The 6519-nt window shown below is 30.8% G+C and overlaps 1 protein-coding gene across 1 annotated transcript in view; it reads left to right on the top strand.

Moving 5' to 3' along the window:
* LOC108686552 (calpain-C) overlaps window positions 1–6519 on the top strand; it is a 32046-nt gene that overhangs the window by 6623 nt on the left and 18904 nt on the right. The window lies entirely within an intron of this gene.

The following is a 6519-nucleotide window of genomic DNA, read 5'->3' as shown; positions in this document are numbered from 1 at the left end:
TATATGTACATACATATAAAAGTATTATATATGTACAATATTATATAACTATTTTCTTCAACATATCAACTGACTAAAATGAAATTGTTCAGTTGAATAATTAATGATTATTTCTTATGTGAAATATTCGAGAAATATAACTATCTTTATCTCTGATAAAATCATCATAATAAATAATCATTCTCTAAATATCTAGATTAAGAATTAAGCTAAAAGCTTTTTAGTATGTAAACTTATAATATTGGTTCTATAATTTTGATTCCAAATGCATATATTATCTATAAATAATATAATATATAATAATATAACCAAGTGTTTTGTAAAATAAGTAAAATAAATAAAATAATATTAGAGATGTATAAGATTTTTATATTTAAAATGAAGATTGCAAAAAATTAACAGAAAAGTAACTAAAAAGTAACGATTTGTTATTTTTTTAAGTAATTATAACTATATATCTTGTTTCAGAATTGATAATTTATATCGTCTTACTTTTCAGAATCAGTAAATTGGTAACTAGTTATTTTTTAAGAAAAAAGATTGTAACTAGTTACTTTTATAAAGTAGCTTTTCTTGTTTCTTATCAGTAAATTTCTAATTTAATGATTAATTTCTGTATAACAAGTTTCTTGTCTATAAAATTTTTTCGCTTTAAAAAGATTAATAAACGTTTTCGTGTTCAGCCGATTTTCTATATTACTAGGCATTTGAATACATTAGGTGGCAACTTTCTAAGTTTCTAGTTTCGCATCGAGTGAAAACGCTGAATCTGGCGCCGCAGAAGTGTCATGCCTCGGATTTCCGGTAGGGAAATCGCATATGTGAATTTGTCGATTATGCAAAACTACTCGCAAGATCATTTCTTATAGGAAGGAAAATCGATTGAATTGATTATTCGAGATGACGTTAAAGTGAGACACTATTACGCTCGACTTCCAAGTAAATTGAGACGTTAAAAAATGCTGCCATCGTGTCGCGCGAAACATCGTTTCGAATTGCAGTGAATAGTTCTTATAAGAGCAAGAAATGTTTGGAGGAGAGAAAGTATTTTTGCCGAGAGACAGTACAACCGACAAGATCCAACAAATTATGCGTAATCGAAATTATCATCATTTTCCCATTTTGCTTTGTACTGATGATATGAAACGAGTACTTGGTTTTATTCGCGGTCGTAAACGCACCTTGAAATATTGTACTTCCTCACAAGGAATAATAAAAATTCAACAAAAAATACTTGGAAGCTCAAGATAATTATCATACTCAAGTATGAAATTATTAATTTTTTATTTCAACTTTCTCTTTTTTTTTATATAAATGTTACATATATGTATATATAAATAATTTTTAAAAATAAGTTTTAATTAAGTTAAAACAGATAATATATGAGAAAACATAAATTTGAGATATATAATCTCAATAATTTATTTAATATTTGTATTTATTGTATTTATCTTGTCTATGTTATATTTATTTTTTTAAATTTATCAAGAATAGTAAATAATAAATAGTAAAAAACTATTCTCATACTTAAGAAAAATTGTAGATATCTCATTATAATTAATGAGAAATTAAGAGTCATATTCCTCTAATGTGTAACGGCAGATTATTAATTGCTTCATGAATGCACTATGTAATAGTAAAGGAACTTTGATGTTTTGATGAGCTAGACAACGGAATCTACGGAGGCGACATAAACGTGAAGGGAAAAAATGGAGCGAGTTATAATAGAGTAGAGGAAATTAGAGTCGCAGTTCATGAGGTTAGAGTGCTCTTTGCTGAATACCGTTACATAGACATGCATCTTGGCTTATTCACCACAACATGAAAATAACGTTAATAAAGCTAATAAATATTTTTATTGTTAAAAATAAGGTAATTATAATGCTTATAATGCAAGATTCTTTTTTGATATAACTTTCTTTTTTGAATAAAAATATTTTTTTAAGAATATATATTTTTTATTACTTCTTACTATATAATATTTAACCAAATATTGTTAACTAATTCTAAATTTTGTTTTTATAATATAAAAATTGGCCAGAGATTAATTAAAAGATACTTAATATCAAATATACTAAGAATATAATATTTAACATATATTTTATAATTCTAAAATTTCTATTTTTACAAAATATATGTTAAAAAGGAAGAATTTTGAAACTCTTATTATATAAAATAATATTTTTGGTACGTTATAATTTATTTCTGTGAATTCACTTTTCTTATAAATTGTATTTTGTAAAAAAATTCACATTTTTGCACGATTAGTTTGGTCATCTGTTGGTGATCAAACATGTACGTCGATCAAACGGTCGGCCTTGCTCATTTTGTAGCATAAAGTGAATGTAATAGTACATCTTTGCAACACGTGACCGACGTAAAATTTTTCCGTCCAAGAGACTCATACGTCTAAAACATTCTTACAAAGAGTGACGTGTCAAGAATCGCGACAGGAAGAACGCAAAAGCTCTCGTATTTCCGCACGATCATTCGCCACTTTGCAGAGTCACGAGAAGAAGGAGCATGCTTTTCGCCCTACGAGCATTCCGCTTGGATGCGCCTGAATCTCAAGGCCATATATGCAAGCCTGGCGTAAAAATTCACTGACCAGTAGAAAGTACACGATTAGTCATCAACGATCCCTTGCGCAGATACATATCTGCTTATTTTTAAGAAAATTATTTTTATTTATTATGCAAATATGTATGTGTGTTTGCATATAAATACAAATATATGCAAGAAACTTCCTCTTTTAAAATATTTAGCAAAATGTATATAATATGTACTAAACAAATTGTTTGAAAGATTATGTTTACTGCTCTTACAGAAATTCAATTTAACATTAGAAATTGCTTATTTTTTTTAGTATTGCCATTTAATGCTTTTAATACTTAAAATAAATATAATTAACACTATTCAGTATGAAATTTTTATGTATAAAAGTAATCCATAAGATATTTAAAATTGATTGAACCTGTAAAAAGTTTTAAAATGTTTTGATAATCAAAGAATTGAATTGGCCATAGTATAAAAATGAATGAGTTTTTCACATTTCTTGAATGGTACCTAGAAGACATATCCGTAGCCGATGTGTTTTCCGCGATGAATTCCCGAGCAACCACCTTCCGCTAAAGCGAACACTTGAACGATCTACTGTACACGTTAGGTATATAATAGCTACCATATACTCTCGTACCGGTCGAACTAGTTTCATGCTTGGTTCTCTCGCGGCCTTGAGGCGCACGGACCACTACATGGTGTGTCGGTGGTCGTCGCGAAAGCCTTTATGGCTTACCTCACCCGACGTGGACTGCGGATCCACGATAGTACTCCTCAGTACTTCTTGGCCTTCCGCAATTTCAGTCATTATAACCGTATCTTTCGTGCTCTTAGACAGATAAAGTAGCTCCGAGCTCGGAAACGTAGATTAAGGGCCATTTTCGAGATTTACGAAACAAGAAAAAACGCGTAAAACAGACCATTTGAGTTTCCTTATTCGAGATTTGCGCAAAAATGTTAACTTTGTGCTAACTTTTTTGTGTTTTTTATTCTAGCAATATAGATCTGACACTATCACGAGAGACTCGTTAAAACTTTCTAATATTAATCATATACCGGTTTTACAGCTCCAATTGAATGAAATGATTTTAATCACAAAAAGTAAATGTAAAATATTGTGAAAACATTTAAGTGCAAGGCACTTCTGTTAATTTCCGTAAATAGTTTATTTAGTGCAGGTGCAGCGAAAAACATTAAACCGTCTCTATAATCGATCTGTTACGAAAAAGATAGTATAGACGTATAGTTCTTTGTCATGCGACGACAATGCAAAATGGCACGCCTCAACCTGGTATGTGCCAAGGTAGTTCCATGCGACAAAACAGAATTACTCGTAGTATCAGAAGAGGGAGAGGAACACCGAGAAAAAAAAACGGAAAGAAACGCAGTGACTTCGTGCAGAATGAGCATGACAGTAGGACCTCTGGTCTGTGTTAATTATCCGCTGCCATTTTATTACGATTTTAATTGGTGCATCATGCCGCGCGGTGGAATTAGCTGGCTTCAGAACAATGCTCGAAATCGGAACGCGGCGCCTCGATAAGTATAATTGAGTATTTCGCAATCGTGACGCTTTCACGACCGCGCGCACACACCTTCTCTCGCATTATCGCCTACGCGGTGAAAATATGTTATCAACGACCGTTGCAAAATACATATAATGACGGTGTTACGAGTCATTGAGGCGTGAAGGACATCTCCGGATCTCCCCCGTCACAGAAACGATTCAATGACCAATCACTGTCTGATGGCGACATTTATCTCGCAACAAGAGGCAAGAAGAGGCGAGGATAGAATGAGCGTGGATGTCTGTTTTGAATGATATTTTGAATATATAAAGTATTAATACAATGTTAGTGCCGACGCTTTGTAAAGCAGAATTCTTTTAATAAATATGCAGTTGATTTTTTCAAGACGATTGAGTCTTGAAAAAAGAATTTGCAAACAATAAATTTTGTAAAGTAAAATTTTAAAAAGAATATAAACAAAAGAATTAATTTAATATTTAAGTGAAAATTAGCAGAGAAATTTTAAATACAATTAAATGAAGAAGACCACTTATAATATTATTATTGTATGAATTTTGCAATTTCCAGTTCAAGCAAACTGTGCGCTGATTATTTGTCGGTCAAATAGTCTTAAATTGAAACTGGAGTCATAACATAATGTCACAAATTACTTTTTAAAATAAATTAATTTTCTTAATAATAAACTCTCGATAGTGTTTTAAAGATGCTCATTAGCATCAATAATATTAAGTTCTTATCAATAATTTAATAATTATAAACATCTTTTTTATCTCATTATTTGAAAAATAAACGTTATGAAAACGTTAATAACAAAAACAAATTTTACAAACATTATATTAATATATTTTTATGGAATATTTTAAAATATAATTGATGTCATATCACAGTAACTTAAAAGTAAAAGAATAAATCTCTATGTACTCATAAACAAAACGTTTCTTTTCTTGTAAGATCGGAACTTCCTCGTTCCTATGTTGATTTATCACATAAACATGAGATATTAGCAGAATGTGTTAATGTCGAATGTGTTAATAATCACGAGAGCATTAATATTAATGAATTCTCAGATTACGATGTATAGCGCATACTTTTGCAGGCGAATATCTGGCGTCGCCACGCTGGCAGGATATTTCTTAATTTCGCATTTATGTTAACGCCGTATTAAAGTCGATTAGATAAGCGAGCATCATCGCTAAGCTTGCTGTAAATCATCGATACGAACTACCGGTTACATCGTCTGGAAAAAGTGTAGATAAAGTCACGTGTTATAGACATGGCAGGCGAGGCTAATTGCCGTAATTTATTTCGAAAGCATTCACTCGTGTAGAGGTCAATGACTTCTATTTTTTGTCAAAAAAATCTTTTCTTTACTGTGTAAAGAAAAAGAAAAGGAATCGTTCAGCGATGAATCATTCATCATAGTGGTAAAAACTCAACGAAGAGAGAGAGAGTGTCGACCTGGATACAATGTTCGATGAGCTAAAACCTTTATCGACGCGCACATCGAGGTCACAAACGCGCTGTCGATTAGCAAATGCGCGAATGGATATCTGAAAGTGATTTGTTGTTTTTGCTTGGTTGACAAGGTGTTATTATGAGATTTTTAGGAGTAATGACGCGTCTAATTTACAAGATGCAAAATTTTGCAGGTCGCTCATTGAGATTGCTATCGAGGGATCTATGGAGGTCAACGAGATACACTCATGGTGTGGGAAAGAATATGCAAAAGAATTTTAAACGTTTCCCTGAAAAGTGTCAACCCAGATACCTAAGGCGAAAAATTTCTTAAGAACGTTATGATTAATATTCTTTAATATTCTATATGCTTGATGTTTTTTGAGAGGCTTATAGGAACAGGACAATTTTTAATATTCTTGAAATATTTTGGAATAAAGATATTGTATATTTACGATATCCATAGAATTATACTTTTTTTATTTCTAGCAAATTTTATTTTAAATAAATGTATTGTACCAGTATTATTTTGCGTGAGAATGTAGGAAGTTGATCGTACATTTGCGCAATTTAAATGTTGACCTTTGCTAATGCGTATTATTAATCGCTGCAAAAACCGTATTACGGTGTTTCAGAGAAGTTTTTGAGCTTCTTTTACCCTACTTTATATGTAAAGATGTACCTTAATTACGAGATGAGAAAAAAAGAATAAGGATACGATGCGGTTAGAGATACTGTTAAATTCTCACCCTCTATTAGTAACGAGCCATTAATATTAATTAGATCGCGTAATCTTTTAATTTAACTCAACTAGGAAGTTTTCTGTCAAGAGTATATCATGTTTTTGTCTTTGTACGTACTTATAAATATCTAAAATTAATTTTACAAAAATTCCAAAGTTGAAATTAATTTATTTTATTAGTTATCATATATGCGTGTGTGTACATGTGACTTTCGTTTTGATTAATAATAATAA

Source organism: Atta colombica, unplaced genomic scaffold (genome assembly GCF_001594045.1).
Source record: "Atta colombica isolate Treedump-2 unplaced genomic scaffold, Acol1.0 scaffold187, whole genome shotgun sequence".
In the NCBI taxonomy this organism is placed as follows: Eukaryota; Metazoa; Arthropoda; class Insecta; order Hymenoptera; family Formicidae; genus Atta; species Atta colombica.
The sequence above is the reverse complement of the archived record's forward strand: the minus strand, read 5'-3'. Positions and strand labels throughout refer to the sequence as shown.